Raw genomic sequence first — 17,188 nt, 5'->3', positions numbered from 1 at the left:
AACCGTGGTTTTCTCTAATGATGTCTAGACCCTTACAGATGCTAGTCCAAACCCAGGATTTAACAGACTTCTTTTTATAACAAAGAGGATCAGATTTTGGGAAGTATTTGTTTTTAAGAATTATACACCACAGTTTATCAGGATTTTGAATCAGCGCCAAGCAAGCCTAGTGAGTAAGGCTAAGTTAAACTTATAAAGACTCTTAATACCTAACCCACCATTGGCCTTTCTAGAACAGATGAAGTCCCAAGCCTTAATATACCTACTTTTATTATCCTTACTCTTCTGCCACCAAAAATCTCTTTGCAGAGAGTCTAATTTATCTAGAGTTTTTTTGGGAAGAAGAAAACACATCATTTGGTACATTGGTATAGCACTGGTGACAGAGCAGATGAGAGTAGTTTTACCTGCTTGAGAAAGAATTTTCTCTTTCCAGCCTTGGACCCTATTGTAAACTCTATTTAGCATATTTTGATAGTTGAAACTTTTGGATCTGTTAAAAAATAACGGAGTCTCTAAATAGGTGTCTTTCTTAGTAATTCTTCCTACCTTGAGGATTCTTGCTAATAGTTTGCAATGTTTGTTTTCTACTTTTTTACTAAAGTAGACTCCTGACTTTTGATAGTTGATAACTTGGCCTGAGGACTTACTAAAAATTTTCAGAACATCGATAAGATTTCTAGCTTGCACAATAGAAGCAGTAGTAAAAAGAAAGGAATCGTCAGCAAAGAATAAATGGGAAACATAAGGGAAATTCCTAGTTAATTTAATATCCGAGATTTTACCTATAGACTCAGCATGGAATAGAAGTCTAGAGAGAGATTCCATGAAGATGATAAATGTAGGGTGACATAGGGTCACCCTGTCTAATTCCTCTAGTAGGAAAAAAAGTTTCACCAGGTGAGCCATTTACAAGAACCGAAAAAAAGACAGTAGACATGCAGTTGTAAACCAAATCACAGAATTCATCAGAAAAACCAAATTTGTTAAGATCAAAGATCACAAAGTTCCATTCAATTCGATCAAAAGCTTTAGAAAGGTCAAGCTTTATGGCCATATGACCATTTTTTCTTTTACTGGTTCTCATAGTATGAAGAATTTCGTGCGCTACAACTACATTATTTGTTATTTGTCTACTTGGGATAAAAGACGATTGATTCTGAGAAATGATTCTATCTAATAACGGTTTAATCTTATTTGCAATAATCTTAGTCAATATTTTATAAAGGGCATTACTAAGAGTAATAGGCCTAAAATCACTAGGGGTTTTGGGCACTAGCGTAATAAAGAAATGGTTTATTTTTTGGTTGAAACATCTGTCTCTAAAAACTTTCTGAACCCAAGAGACTATATCGTCCTTAAGAAGGTCCCAGTGTTGTTGGTAGAATCCAGGGGGGAAGCCATCATGACCAGGAGCCCCCCAAGCATTCATCATGAACAACGTATCTTTAGTTTCATCTTCATTAGGGATAACAGTCAGTTTAAAATTATCTTCTTCCTTAATCGATGGGGATAAAATTTCACTAAATATGGGGTTAATGTTGTTGCCGCAAGAGTCAGCAATACTCTTAAAGTGGTTTGTCACGAGGTTACTAAGTTGTTGTTGTCCTTCTATCCATAACCGAGAATTATCTCTTAAAGTATGTATCTTATTATATATTTTCCTATCAGAAGCATATTGATGGAAAATTTTTGTGTTATAGTTATTTTCTTTAATCCAAGTTTCTTTAACATGCTGCCCCAGTAAGATTTTTCAATGTCTGATATTCATACTCTTAACTACATTGCTCATCTTACAGAAGTTATTGAAGATAGAGTTCAACCTCTGTCAAAATCTCTAAAACAGTATGTTGAATTCCTTATGGAGGCTACTATTGAAATTGATAGAAAAAAGATATCCAAGGCTCATTGTTAAGTTGTTCAAGGAAATCAAAAATGGTGATGATCCAAGGGGTCTTAAAACTGGAGAATTAGCTTTCGCTCTCAATCAGTCATGGTCTCCAACTGGGAGAATAATTGTAAAGAAGACTTCTAATCCGAAGATTTTTATTATATGGTTCTCAAATGCTGCAGACTTTGTTGCTATTATATACTCCATTCCAAACAGAGCTCATGAAAAACTCCTTACTATGCGCATGCACATTAGTGAGGTTAGAGTGGACGATGTTGATTTCAATGCGTAAGATTTCTGGATCACATTCAACTTAAGAGGTGACTTGGTTGAAAAAGGTTTTGTGGCTCATCAGGTGGCATGTAAGGTTGGCAGGGTTCTCTCCCTGAGAGGTCCAAATAACTCTCAAGGAGAATACCAAGCCCACATAGTTGCTGACATATCAAAAATATTGGTGCATGAAATTAAGATCATAATCATAGACAATAATGACAGAGAAACTATCAGGCTCAACATTTTCTTTATGGGGATTCCTCATGGCACTTGCAGAAAATGTTGATATGTGGATGGAGATCATTCAGAGGATAAATGCAAACCTAGAATTGCTGCTTACAGAAAGACCTGTCCAAAGGTCTATGTTTACAATGTTGAGTATGATAATAAAAATGCTCCAGCTCAGGCTGCTCAAAGAAGTAATGGAAATGATGTTGTTGTTCTGACTGTTGTTACTAACAACCTACAAATATATGATAGTGAGATTGACAGGGTTGATGACCAAAATAGAGGTACTAAGAGAAGAAGAATTGAAACTGAAGAAGTTGTTCTGCCATCTGAAATTAGAAGAACTAGTGATATTGGAGTCATTGGTGATGGGAGGAAAATTAGTGATGATCAGAATGAAGTCAGTAAGCAAAATAAGGTAGAGAGCAGCAAGTTAATTGATGAGTCAAAGAAAATGGATAAGAGAAAAGCTCCTATTCAGGAAGGTAGCAGCTCCAAAGAAAGCAAGCAACAAAGGAAACATGATGACTGGTTCAGGATGATAAGTTTATACTCTATTATGGGAAGAAGGAACGGTGTAGTGATAAATGAGACAAGAGAAGAAAATGGTCAAGCTAAGGAGACAAATAAGAATGATTGGGTTTTTATCAATGAAGATGAAAATTGTCTTCCTATGGAAACGGCAGAAAATGTGCTTGATATGCAAAAGGAAGCTAATACTGGTCTCATTTCTGGTGAAACATTAATGAGTAATGGTGCTTCTAGCTCTGGTTCTGGGGAAGAAGGGAATATCAAAGACATAACAGCTGAGATGGCCAAAACTGGTGCTAGTACTGACAGCTCTGCTCCAATGGAAAAGCCCTCATTTGTGAGGTATATTTTGAACACTACTTCTGGAATTTAGTTATTCTGATTTCAAATTTCTACTCTATAATTAGCATCATAATATTCCTGTCTGTTAGCTTTATTGCAGTAGATACCTTTAACTTGGAAAACTTGTTTTTGACAGTGCTCTCTTATATATGTTTGTTTATTAAAAATATCATCATTAGTCACTTTCCATATTATGAAAAAGGTTTTATTTCGTATATGGTCATGCAAAAAAGAGACTTTGAGTATGACTTCAAGGTTTTATCTTGGAATCTTCAGGGTATTAGATCCACTTTAAAACAAGATCACCTTCATTTCCTCAATAAATCTCATAATCTGGATATGATATTTCTTTCTGAAACTAAAGTGAGCATGACTATAGTTGAAAAAGTGTTTAAAAGGTTAAAAATTAAATATTGGTCTATAATGCCCTCGATAGGCAAGTCTGGAGGGTTTGCAATTGCTTGGAATCAGGGAGTTTCTGCTAAACTCATATCTTTTAAGAAGAATGTTTTTCATTTTCAAGTCATTAAGAATAGCATGCATTTCCTTATTACCTTTATTTATGGTGCTTTAGATAATAATCTTAGAAATGAGCAATGGGACTTCATCACTAGTGTTAGTTCTGTTAGATTTCCTTGGGCCATTATAGGAGACATGAATTTTATTCTTCACAAAGATGATAAGGAAGGAGGAAATAGTCCTTCAACTAGTAGTTTTTCTTATGTCTATAATTGCATCCAAACTCTAGGATTAGTTGATCTTAATTTCACTGGTCTTCCTTTTACTTGGACTAATAGAAGGACAGGTATCCATCATATACAGGAGAGAATCGACAGAGAGTTGTTTCTGACCATGCACCAATCATGTTAGAAACTTTACCAAATAAGGAAAAATGCTGGAAACCTTATAGATATATGAAATGTTGGATGGAACATAAAAATTATAAACATGTGTAACTAAAGATCTTCTTTTTGCAAGTAATCTTGTAGGTATAGTTCCTGTTTAATTCTGCCACTTGTACGTAATGCATCCTTGTATTTAGATTTATATTACTAAAATAAGATGGAATAGAGAGAATGATTTTAAGACCCACTTTTTCGTAGTAATGGTCGATCTTAACGAAGAAAAAAATTGAAATCTAACTGACATGGGAGGTAATCATGATGGTTTCGTTTTTATGAATAATGATAGAGCTGACAGATGATATAAGGATGATGCAAACTTCTGCTTGTTTAAAATTGCTCCCCAAGTAAGGGGCTGAGGTAATAGCAATGATTATTTTTTGATCAATAGTCCAAATACTTGAATTAGCTCCTTTGTCCCCATTTAGGATTAGATACACCTTACTTGCGTCTAAGGGAAATACATCTTCCCGGAGAAGTAAAGTTACAGACCACTGTAGAGAATACTGTAGAGAACACTATAGCTCTCCCCCTAGTCTCGAATCCGAGCAATTGACCTGAGATGGCCTCCACTGAGCAATAGCTCCAACGACTCTCTCCCTGAAAAACAAGGGAAACAAGCACCAGATAGTAAGGTTTAATAATATATTCCTCATACTGAACAAGATTTTGTAAAAGAAATTAGATCCAGAACTCTTAATGACTGAAAAATAAGATTTTCCCAGATTATACTAAGGGTAAGGTTAACGAACTTGAATTGGAAAACAACCAGATTGATCAGCGAAAACTAAACCAGGAAAAAAAATTTTAAAGCAGATCTGAAAAAATAGTAAAAACAAAAGACTCTAAACTAGAAAAGTAAAGGGCAAAGGAGATTAGACAGAAGGGGAAATCAAAAACAATCCAGAAAGGGTTTGAGTCCGATTAGAATTAAAGGATTCAAAAAACCAATTGAAAGAATCAGAAAAAATTCAAAAACAGGGTCGAGAAATTTTGAGACTGAGTTGACTCAGTTTTATCGCCGATCCTCGGAACCCAATTTCCCCCTAGTTCCTTTCAATCAATCAATTGTGTATAAATTTGCTAACTTTCTATTTTCTTAAGGCCTTTCTTAACAATAGAATACTGTACAAATTTTAGAACCATCTGACCATAATCTTTTTTTCTTCGGGTCAACCGAGAACACATCAAGAACAAAAATTTGTAATAGCGATCATCGGCATTACGAATGCAAATAGTAATCACAGTCGCACGACCAAAAAATCAAGTTCGGATCATTTAAATTTAATATTTCAAGCATGGAAATTTTAACCTCCCTAAATTTTAAAAAGAATAAATTGATCAAACCTGCCCAATTAATTCATAAGCCAAACTTTCCAAGGACATGCAATATGGCATCTTTATCAACTTCTAGAAGTTAACCGATAAATGATAATTTAATAGTAAAATTGTAGACTTTAATCCTACAAAATCACATAAAATTCAGAATGACACGGATGAATACCAATGACAAAAGTCGTGAATTCACCACTTGCTCATTCCTCTATTCAGTTGATCATCATCATTTTCCCTGCAAACGAAAGCAATAAATAAATTAAACCCAATCATATCTTTTTGAGGCGTCTGATCCTGCTTTAAACATTCGCTTTTGGATATCCAAACCTAAGGAGTACCTAAATCCAAAATCCAATACAGACTTTTTATGTTTCCAACCGGGAGTACTGTTTTAAGCTATATAATGGAGTAACAAAATTTAATTCATTCGACAAAATCATACCAGGTACAGTGTATAAGAACGAAGTAGGCTACATACAGGATGCAGCTAAACCTTTTGTTTTGTGTCATCATTTGCAGCTGACTGCAGTTTTAACTGGTCCTTCAGACATTTCCTCAAACACCATCTGTACGTGAAATCGATAACACAACCATAAGCCCTGCAAGACATTCAATTCTAAGAAAACCATGTCTACTAACACCATTCATCGATTATAACCAATGACATAGCTCTCACTTGCTGTATATTTCACGGCAACGATTATAACCAAATTCGAATCCAAAACGAACCCTTCTCATTAGTCTTGTTAGAATTCAGAATCGCCATCAATGAACTCCATTGGTCGCTGATTTCAATCGGCATCAAACCCGGCTCTCAAATCCACACAGAAATTTCAGGTCTCTTCTTTGTTTTCTCGGCCTCAAAATCACTGCCAAGTACTTAAATTTATTTTTTAAGCTCAGTAAGGGAGACCAAACTAACGGATGTGTTGTCTACCTAACTGGCGTTAATAACGTCCAGTTAAGTATTTGGTGTAAACCAAGTGTAAGTAATTAGTAAAGTGTAAATCCACACATAATTTTGTACACCCACATTTTTTCTAACAGTGTTACAAAAGCCCAATTAAATAAGAGTGTAAACATAAAGTAATTAATGTTTTAATGTTTCGACCAATAGAGTATCGACAAGTAACCTCACCAAGTTTACTAATGCCCAAAATTTTTATCTAATTTAATTTGAAGGATGTCAAACTCACCGTGGGACGACGTGAGAGCTCATGTGACTTAGCATTTTAAAGGAGTGGAGATAACCACAATTTTGTAAAAGCAACTTCTGCGCAGGTTCAGCAAACAAGTCTTTTTAGTGTGTACTTCTACTTCTCTTCGAGATTTTACCATTTGAAACATACTACACATGCAGGCTGGAACTATCTTTGGCATCAAAATTTGCTTTGCCTTAATCCAGCAGGATAAATAAAGAGCATCAAAAATCATGTGTACTTCTACTTCTCTTTGCATCAAAAATCATGTAAATATACTTTCATTAATAAAGAGCATCTTTCCTATCAAAAAAAGAAGTGCAAGCTTGACAAACACACAGGGAAGAAGATATGGCTGGTTGCAAAGTGTTTGCAATATGCATAGTAGTATGGAACTTAATTTTTCTAGGGTTCCCACTTCTCTGTCTTAAGTGTTCCAAACACACCAAAATTATTACTCCCGTCTGTAGGAAGTATCATGCAGACCATACGCAATGACTAGTTCATTATAAATATAAAATACTTTGTAGAAGTTGAAAGGGTTTCTAGAGAGATTCACATAAATAACAAACTTGTCTTGATATAAAAGAAAAATACTTTGTAGAAGTTGAAAGGGGTCTTTCTAGAGAGATTCACATAAATATTTATTCGACCAACAGACCAACATCGAGGTTGTACTCGCATCAAAGAGTTTCTCCCAAGAGGCTGCTCGAGCAGCACCTAATGTTGTTGGATCTGATGCTTTCTTCTTTTTCTGTTCTCTCTCTCTCTAGCTTTATTTTCTTACACTGGGCAGTTTGTGCGTTCCTTCGGATTCTCGCTTTTTCGTGCCAGCGCGCAATACCTTCTGGATGCAGGACGCATGCTTGTTTTACTGTTGCAGTAAAAATCATATACCAGTAAGAACCTGAAACACCAGAGGGTAATCTTGCAAAGTATGCGAGGAAATAATTCGAGCATTCACCATTGCTCGGCTTCACTTGATCGAGTGGACATTCTTTATGCCACATACAACCAAGAAAGGGGTGGGTTTGGCTAGGTTATATAAGCAAGACTCCACATTTTGCAAAAGAAACTCAAACTAGTTCTGGTGGATGATGCCCAAGCAGTGGTGAACAAAAAAAAATGCCTAATTTTCGGGAAAGAAGTGATGCTTTATTCCAAGACATTCAGAAATTTATCACCCAATCCCTAAAGCATATTTTAGTGTTAATCCGATTTCCAGAAACTGTAATTTGGTGGTAGCTAGGGTGGCAAGAACTATGTTTTGGAGGGATAGATGCAACTTTTCTTCAATCTGGACATTGCAATATGCCAGGGCAGCAGACCATAGCACGCACAAAACTATTGATTTCTAATACTTTTCCAGACATCCAAATTTGAAAGCAAGGAACTGGGCACACCTGAGCCATTTGTGACATTTCAAGTTATGTCACATGTACACAGATCTCCAATCACATTATGGTACACTTTCACCTTGACCTTTTCATACACACTGGGACCTAAGCTACAAAAATATAAGAAGAAATCCAAAACAGTACCTTGAGAAAACAAATGTGGTATAAGAAAATTAACAGAATAAGATAGCATTTCAGATAAATAATCTGAGTCGTTAGATCAGAAAAGTATAGTATTTCACTATTTCAGGTAATTAACTCTGATGACCAAAGAAAGAAACACCTAAATCCTTTGATTGGAGATAATTAAGACAATTAAAAGACCTAGATAGGCCACTAAGGACTCTCAAATAACTTGATAACCATGATTCTAATAACACTAATTATAAAATCTTAAACAGTATAGAGAAAGAGAGTTAGTTACTACAGTTAACTTACGCAATCTCAATCTTTTCGTGTCTTATAATTTCATACTCTCCAAACATTGTTATCTGATCTTTTTTCTCCGCTTCTCCTCCGTCAACGGGTTTGCTACCACCACCAACCAAGATCTGATTTTCTTCTTCATTAATCATGATGGCCGCTTTTCCTGACGAACAAATGATTTTGGTATCCGGCTGCCTCTCTATAAGTTAGGGTTTTTATTTTACCGATTCTATCTATCCTTCTTAAATAGGAGGCGGTTTGAGATGAGAAACAAGTAGATGGATCGGGTTTTTATTAGAATGATTTTTTAGGGACCATGATTTTTTTTTGAGGGGACCATGGTTTTATTAGGCCACCTTCCCTATAGTGATAATGGGTGTCCTAAAACGTTGAAATGACTAACCTACCCTTAACCTAATTTAATTTAAAACCAACCTAATAACCACCTATATATATATATAATCACCACCTCCTCCCACCACCACCGCCCACCACCGCCGATTACCACCACCTCTGATTATCACCACCACCAACCACCGATTACCACCACCACCGCCCACCATCGCCGATTACCACCACCACCACCTCCGATTATCACCAACCACCGATTACCACCACCACCTCCTCCCACAACCACCACCACCGCCTATTTAAGAAATGTAACAACATCAATGCAATCACAATCAAGTTCTGTTACATGATAATTTTATCGAGTATAAAAGACGCCAGCCGCAGCCTGATTCTGCCATGGGACCACTCCGGAGGTATTTTCCAACAAACCCTTCACTTTAATTTGATTTTGATTGCTTCAATCGAATAGAAATCATCAAAATAGGGTTTTAGTAGGAGTTACAGAGCCATGTTCGGTTAGGCCGATTTTCCAAAAAACCCTAGTTTACTAACCGAACTTCTTGAAAATAAAGAACACGAAGAACAGTTCGGTTCTATTGGATTTAAAATTAAGTCACCGAACTCTCTGTTCGGTTGTTTCGCAAAAAAATTTAAAACTACAAAGTAACCGAACTCCACCCTTAGAACCGAAAAAAAAAAACAAATTCAGTCTAACCGAACTGTGTTGTTGTGGCCACTATGTTGAGTTCCAAGATAACCGAACTTAGCCAATAGAGTTCGGTTTTTTCGCAAAAAATTTTAAAACTACAAAGTAACCGAACTTAGCCAATAGACGCTGGAACTTCACATTTTTTTTTGTTTGTTAGTAACTTCACAATTTTATCGCAGAAACCGAACTCAAGGTTCGGTTGGTTAGCTGTTAGGTTCAAGTTTACGAAAGAACTGAACTTTGTAAACTTATATACTCTTATATTACGTAAAGTTCGCTTAGATCAAAAGTGCATGCAGTTTGCGAACCAACCGAACTTTGTACACCAAAGTTCGGTTAATTGAGAACCAACCGAACATAACGCTGTAACTCCTAGAAATTCTATTATTAGAGAGTCCGGTAACCTGCGTGTTTGGAACAAGTAACCGAACTACAATTTCAGATGAGTTAGGTTACTTGTTCATCTCACGGGGAAACCGAACTACAGCTTCAGATGAGTTCGGTTACTTGTTCTTCATATAAAGTAACCGAACTGTTCAAAATCCAGTTCAAATCCGGATCATTTTGAAGATTAACAAATATTCTATGAGAGGATGGAGGTGAAGAATCAGATGAGTTTTCATCATTTGAATACTCAAACTTAGTGAATTGGAAAAAAAATCTATTTTCCATGTTTTTCTCCTTCATCTTCTCTAGCTCTACTCTCTCAATAATTCTACTCAACTAATAATAAACCCATATTTTAATTTAATCTCACTAATTGTTTTTAACTAAATTATCACCCAAAATTAATCAGGAGGGTAATTGAGGTATTAATATAAATATATAGATAAGGGATGACCTATATTTACTTCTAATGTCTTTACCCAAAATAAAACCATGGTCCCCCAAAAAAAACTATGGTCCCAAAAAATCGTTCTTTTATTAGTCCAGCTCCGCTCTCTGCAACACCTACGGGCCCCCAACCACTACAAATTTACATTATTTTTTTTAACAAGAAAAATTAATCATCATTAACGGAAAGGAGTTTACAAATATTGGATGGAAGCCTGGCGATAAGTTGGGCTCCAGTTCCTTTTTGGATAACAACATCTATCCTATGAAAAAGGAAATCTCCAACAACAACATTTTCATCATGATTAGTCATGTAATTTCGCAGCCTCTTCAGGAAATCCTTTGTATCACTCCCTAGCCCCCAAGGTAGTGAAGGCAAGAATACCAAACCCCAGCCTCTGACTCGTACATTTTTATTTTTTTCTATAGAAATTAAAGTATTAATTTTTAAATAATAATATATAGAAGAATGTTATACAAAGCTTTTGTTGGTAACCTAGCAACAAGCTGAGCTCCAACACCCTTCTGAATAGTAATGCCTAATCCATGAAAAATAAAACTATCAAAGCCACTACTAGCGTCATTTCTAACTAAACAATTCTTCAAACGCTTGAAAAAAACACAAAGTATTCTTCACCAAGCTCCCTTAAAGTAGAAAAAGCTAAGAAACCCAGACCATAACCGTGTGAAACGCATTTATCCAAGTATTTAGCACATTTGCGGGAAACAACACTAGAAATAGCTTTTCCTGGGATGAAAGAGCGGACACCTTCACCAGTGAAGGGAGAAACACCTGTAACGTCCATACAAACGTCTTGACAATTCTCCCAGTTGAGAACAAGAATATTTGCAGGCCTCAAATCTCTGTCATCATCTGTCAGAAAGCCAAGTTTAACTTCCTTGCGCGCAGGCACACCAGCTTTGTAGCAAATGTCAGCAACAATATCACGAACAAAATCATGTCGAAACTTAGTCCCAACATCTTTAGCACAATGAAGCGCGCGTGATCCCCAAAGATATCCATAGATATGTTACAACTTGGGCACAAACTATTCTCAACAAATAGTGGAATACCAAGTCGATAGCAAAGCACATATCTGAATTGTCTTGGTCCAAGACACTGATTAAGTCCACTAATATGAACAACTAATAAATAATCTTGTGCATGCTTGACTCGATTACACTGCCACAAAACAGAGTCTCTTACATACATTGTAAATTAGTCTGGGATTTTCTTCTTAACCGCATCAAAATAAGTGACTGCCAGGGAACGCATGGAAAGGGGGGCAGTATCATCGACGCAGTAGGTAGAAGGAAGTTCACATACCTGGATAAAGTTATGAAGAGCCAACTGATAAGCAAAGCCTTTATCTGCTGAGAATAAATTACCAAGGATCACCTTTTGCACCGAAGCAGTTTGGATCTGAGAAACGAGATAACAGTAGGTACGGGTATCAGTCATGGTATAAATGCCAAGTCCGCCATCTTTGATAGATAAGGTAGATAATATCTGTTGTAAAGGACCAAAACCCGCACCATCACCAGTGATTAAGAGTCTCAAATACTTAAGCAAATGGTCATCGAAAAGATCATCGGCTGGTTGCAGGGCTGCAGGATTGGTAGTGCGCATTGAAAAATATAAACGAGACACACCAATGCAATTGCGAAGTAATAACATCTCACTTTGAGGATTCTTGATTTTTTTTATTGCAGACATTAGCTGAACAGTCTTGTGCACCCTTCTCAACATCATGTCACTAATAAAGTACAAATCCAAACTCACTGGTCCACCCAAAAATTTAACACCGCTAGAAGGTCTACCAATGTCTGGAGGAAAAACACCATCAGTTGTGCTTTTGGGATCAAAAGAAGGCCAAAAGACTTTCGTTTTCTTTACATTAAGGTTTAAACCCCTGCTTGGTCCTTTGGTTTCTATTATGTTCAAAGCCTTAGCTACCTTCAAAGTATCACCAACAATAGTTCCATCATCAAGGTACCAGGTGTGCAAATCAAGGTTACAGCGGGAAGCAATAGTCTTCACCAGGGGGTGAAGTGTCAACGCAAATAACAAGTGACTGAGAGGGTCACCTTGCTGGACACCAAGTGCAGAAGAAAAAATATATTGGTCATAATAGAGTTTAGTCGGTCATGAGTAACAAAAATCTACCAGCGATAAATACCTGAACAGTGAAGGCGAACTTCCTTAATGAGCTGAGATATGCTCACTATGTTGAAAGCATTGGAAAAGTCAATGAGAAACATTGACATTTTGTTTGAGTGACCTTTCATATCCAATAAGTGATTTACAGCATGTAAAAGGCTTTCACCCCCAGCAGGCACACCAACCCCGAATTGGTAGTCACCTAAATAGGAAGCCATGTCCTTTCCCACCGAAAAAGCAGCCACTTTAGAAACCAATCTGCGCCAAACCGTGCCAACTGCAATGGGCCTCAGACCGCCTCCAGGCTTAAGTAAGGGTGTCAATGGAGCACTAACAATGAACTCGCCTAAAATCTCGGGGCATTTACCGGCCAACCAAAGATTGACAACCCTTGAAATCGAAGAGAGTAAGTCATCCACTACAGCTGTTGCATCCCCACTCAACACATCCACTAAATGTTGGGCCCGTAATCCATCATGTCCACACGAAGTGCCTTTCGGGAAGCTTTTGATAGCAGCCGAAACTGCCCTGGAATCCTCTGTCACAGATTCGGCTATAACATCACCAACAGGAACCTCGGGAGGAAAATCAGGTGGATGTTTGTCCAGCAATTATAAGTATATATTCTCACTGCATGGAGCAACCCTAGAAGAAGATAACACTCGTATAGCAGCAGCAACATGGCCGCAACCTATCTTCCTCCGACACGCAGTCAGATTGGCTATTCCCTTTTTCTTTGAATCTGTCTCCTTAGACCTCATTTTAACCGGCTATTGTAAAAAGTTGTTCACACGGACAAGGAAACCGTTGGGCTCCTTCCAAACCGAGAGAGCCTTGTTAATTGCCGCAACTTGCATACGCTTTCTGTTACCAGACTTAGCTTCAACTGTACTCCGTGGTTTGAACAAAGTCAGAGTACAAACGGGAAGAAGTAAGAGTTGAAGCCAAGCTGAAAGATTAGATGGGTTCACTAAAATTCTGTCAAGGCAAGCCTTCAAATTACGCGAAAATGCAAGTCTGCACTGGTGAGGTATACATGTTATTGTTGTAAATTGTCTTTGGAATACAACATCTACTAATTCGGTGGATAAAACTCCTACATCATCACTACCACCTTCCCCATAAACATCACAAACTTCACTCGTAAAATCCGAACACACATCACTTACCTCATCTGATTTAACTAAACCGTGAATGAGAAATCCTGCACCTGCACCGTTGAAAGGACCTACGACAACATCACCATGCATAACCCCATCACAACCTTTACACGGCTTCTTCCAAGCATGTAGATTCATGCATCTACTACACGGCCACATACGCAAATAGCTGAGGGTTTTCTCCCAGGCATGGTAAACAATCGAATTGCTGGCAATCAGATCTCTGTGAATGATTATGTTCTCCTCAGAGAATAGGTGTTTGTCATGAAGATGTCTCGGAATGGAAGCTTTGGCATAACCTCTGTTATTGATCCCGTCCTGACAGCCATCGAAGCCCTTGAAAGGACAATGGAAAAAGCCATTATCTGGTACGTCTTCTGTGGAGGGAGTAGAAGAAGACAAGGAAAGCTGGGAAGAAGGTGTTGCAGGCAACAGGGTGCGAGAATATGACCTAGTCTGCCTAGACATGTCAGCACCTTAAAAATAAAAAACCCTAGAATGAAAAACCCGAACCCTAAAAAAAAAGAGAAGAGAATCCAAAAACAACGAGTAAAGGGATTGAAAACGAAGTCAAAACTGGAAAATCGTGGCAAGGAGAGAAAATCAAAAGCAGAAACCAAAGAAAAAAGTACAAAAATCATGATGAATCTGGAGAATGGATCTGGCAGTAAAACGCCAGAGAAAATCGCCGGAGCATCGTGAACAATATTTTAATAATATCCGGATAATGAATCTGGTAGTAAAAAGTGCAAAGTATTAATAATATTTTAATTTTTATTTACTACATATTTTCTATATAAAAATAGAGTATTTCGAGCGCATTCATTCATCGGAGCTTCTGGTTAATTCTGACCCCACCATATTTTATTTTTGGTAATATAAATCTCAGAGTATTTCAAAAAATATATCAACAAATCGTTTTCAATATATTTAATCTTAATTCAGGAATTAAAATTAAAATTACAAATAAAAGTTGAACGGGCCCCTAGCTCAGCTGGTCATCCACGTTCCCCAAAATTTCATGCGCTCCAGGAGGTCCCAAGTTCGAGCCCCCAATGATGTAATATTGCAGGAATTAACATGGACGGTTGATAGACGCATTTATGTGTCTAATTTATCCCAATTGTATATATTGTTAGTGCTCGATTTTGTACTTATTTGGTTATTTTATGTCTTTGTAGGTGTTTTTGGAGAAATAAGTTTTTGCGGCGAAATTGGCTCAAAATGTGGTATTTGAACCTCCGTAGATAACGTACCAGAAGCACCACAGAAGTATGCCAGAGACACCCCAGAAATACCCCGGAGGAACCCCGAAAAAGTGTTGAAAACATCCCATAAAAATTACTAAAGGCACCCAAGGGAAAGTGTTATGCGGACCCCAGCACCCTGGATAAGGGGTAACCTAATTACTAGGGGGAGGTCACCTTCACCTTTTGAATTTTGAAATTGGCGGGAAAAGAGAAACATCTCTGGCAGATTTGTTGTGCGTGATTTGGAGGAGTTTAAGGTCGACTAAACCTCTGATTTTCATAGGATAGACTCCTTATGGGTCTAGGAATCTAATATGGGTGTTGGAAACGATTAACTTGGGCTCAATCGACGGGTTTTTACCTCAACAACAAAATATGGAAAGTCACGTGTGTGACTTGTTTTAGGAAATTCTAGAGAGACTAAAGAGCTATAAACCTTCCCAAAGATTCATATATATCTAAGGAAGAGTTTAGAATCAAAAGGAAAGCTCAGAAACGCGTAGAAACTGTAAAACACGAAATTGCCGCAACTTTGACGTGAAGAGAAAGGAAGAGATTTTGGAAGATTCTAGAGAGATTTAATCGGTCTTTTTGATATAAATAGATTGGTTGGGTCATATAGAAGAGGTGTCGAAATTTTGAGAACCTTAGGAGAGCCATAGAATAAGAAATCAGAGTTTGATCAAAATATTTTTCTGCTGCTGCTACTGCTGAAGAACACGAAGAACAGACCCTCACTGACAGTCGTTCTTCAACAGTGACTACGACCAGCGGTTGACGGTCTTAAAACAACAGCGTAACAGCACTTTTAATTTATCGTTCTTCTGTGACCCTTTCTGGCAGTCTTAAACTCACTGCTTTAGCATTATTTCATCTTTTAATCAACTTTTGGGCTATAAACATGTATTTTGAGCAATTGATTAATATGAGGAGCTAAACCCAAACATTGGGATGACGGAGGAAGCCCTATTTCACGCATGTGGTAATTCTAATAATTCTTTTATGACTATTTGCATTGATTTTTAATCGATTTATGATTTTTATTGAATGGGTGTGATTTCTTTTGATGGTGTATGCTTGGTCTATGTATTTTTGATACACCATACTTTTGATTTACAATCATTGCTTTTCAAAAATCTACTTTTTGGCAAAGAATAAGAGTCCATATTTTTAATATTTGATCTATAATTGATTGGAATTATTATTTGAATCACATGAATGTAATTTGGTGGAATCCTGAGTGTCAGTCTCTCTCGACATTGTGACAAACCTTTTGTATATATATTTTCTATTTTTATTTTAAGTCTAGAACCCAATCTTATCAAGTCCGAGTTGAACGAACTTTACTACCACTTTCAAAACTACATCAATTTTTGGCGCCGCTGCCGAGAACTTGTATTTAGATTTCTTTTTATTTTTATTATTTTTTGTTCTTTTTTACGCGTTTTGGTATTTTTGGATTCTTTTCAGATTTGGAGCGAAGCTACAAGGGAAGAAAAAGTGTTATAAAAGGAAAGCATCGCCAAAGAAGGAAAGCAAAGAGGAATCCGAAAGGAGTGAAAAAAAAAGATTTTGTATATAGTTATTTTGTTTTATTTTTAGAAACTGTAAATGGGGTGTTGTTTTTGTAATTTTTCTTTTCCTTTTTGGACATTTTTATTTTTTGGACATTCTTGGACATTATTTTTTTAAACCCTAAGGAAGGGTCAAAATTAAATATCAATTGTTTGCAGGGAAGGACGACAGTTACGATACTGTCTCGGCCCCTCGGGTTCGTACACTGACATCGGAGTCGGTGGCCTGAGTCGACTTCAACGGTTCATCGCCCGTCTGGTACGGGAGGTAAGACTCTATCCACCCACGAATCCCCTATCAGTGGGTTTTATTTTGTGTGAAAACTCACACCCCTGCAATAGAATGTCGAACTGGTATTACAATAGTCAATACAACGAATATCAGACTGAGTTTCAAAATGGACGTTACTACTTTGACCATAGTGTGAATAATGGTTGGGAACATCAGCCTTTTGAAGGTTATGGTCCATACCATGGTGAGCCCAATTACTATCCACACGCTAACCGGTCATACGAGCAAAATTCCTCTCTACTAGAGTCAACACGTAAGTTAGCTGAGTCGACACGTAAGTTAGCAGAAATGAATAACTTAGTTATGGACGAAAGCAATCCAACGAGTGAACTT

At 37.1% G+C, this 17,188-nt stretch overlaps 2 long non-coding RNA genes across 2 annotated transcripts; both read right to left on the bottom strand.

The window, feature by feature from the left end:
• Nucleotides 1-4,533: 4,533 nt before the first annotated feature.
• Nucleotides 4,534-6,051, bottom strand: LOC113330432. The gene is made up of 3 exons (XR_003350292.1): nt 5,945-6,051; nt 5,672-5,737; nt 4,534-4,767 (listed from the first exon to the last, which is right to left on the bottom strand). It is a non-coding gene; the product is annotated as an uncharacterized LOC113330432 (long non-coding RNA).
• A 1,120-nt stretch (nt 6,052-7,171) lies between these two features.
• Nucleotides 7,172-8,777, bottom strand: LOC113290928. Its single transcript, XR_003331608.1, has 2 exons — nt 8,537-8,777; nt 7,172-7,575 (listed from the first exon to the last, which is right to left on the bottom strand). It is a non-coding gene; the product is annotated as an uncharacterized LOC113290928 (long non-coding RNA).
• Nucleotides 8,778-17,188: the final 8,411 nt, after the last annotated feature.

Source organism: Papaver somniferum, chromosome 1 (assembly GCF_003573695.1).
Source record: "Papaver somniferum cultivar HN1 chromosome 1, ASM357369v1, whole genome shotgun sequence".
NCBI classification, from domain to species: domain Eukaryota; kingdom Viridiplantae; phylum Streptophyta; class Magnoliopsida; order Ranunculales; family Papaveraceae; genus Papaver; species Papaver somniferum.
This window is presented reverse-complemented; position numbering and strand designations above follow the sequence as displayed.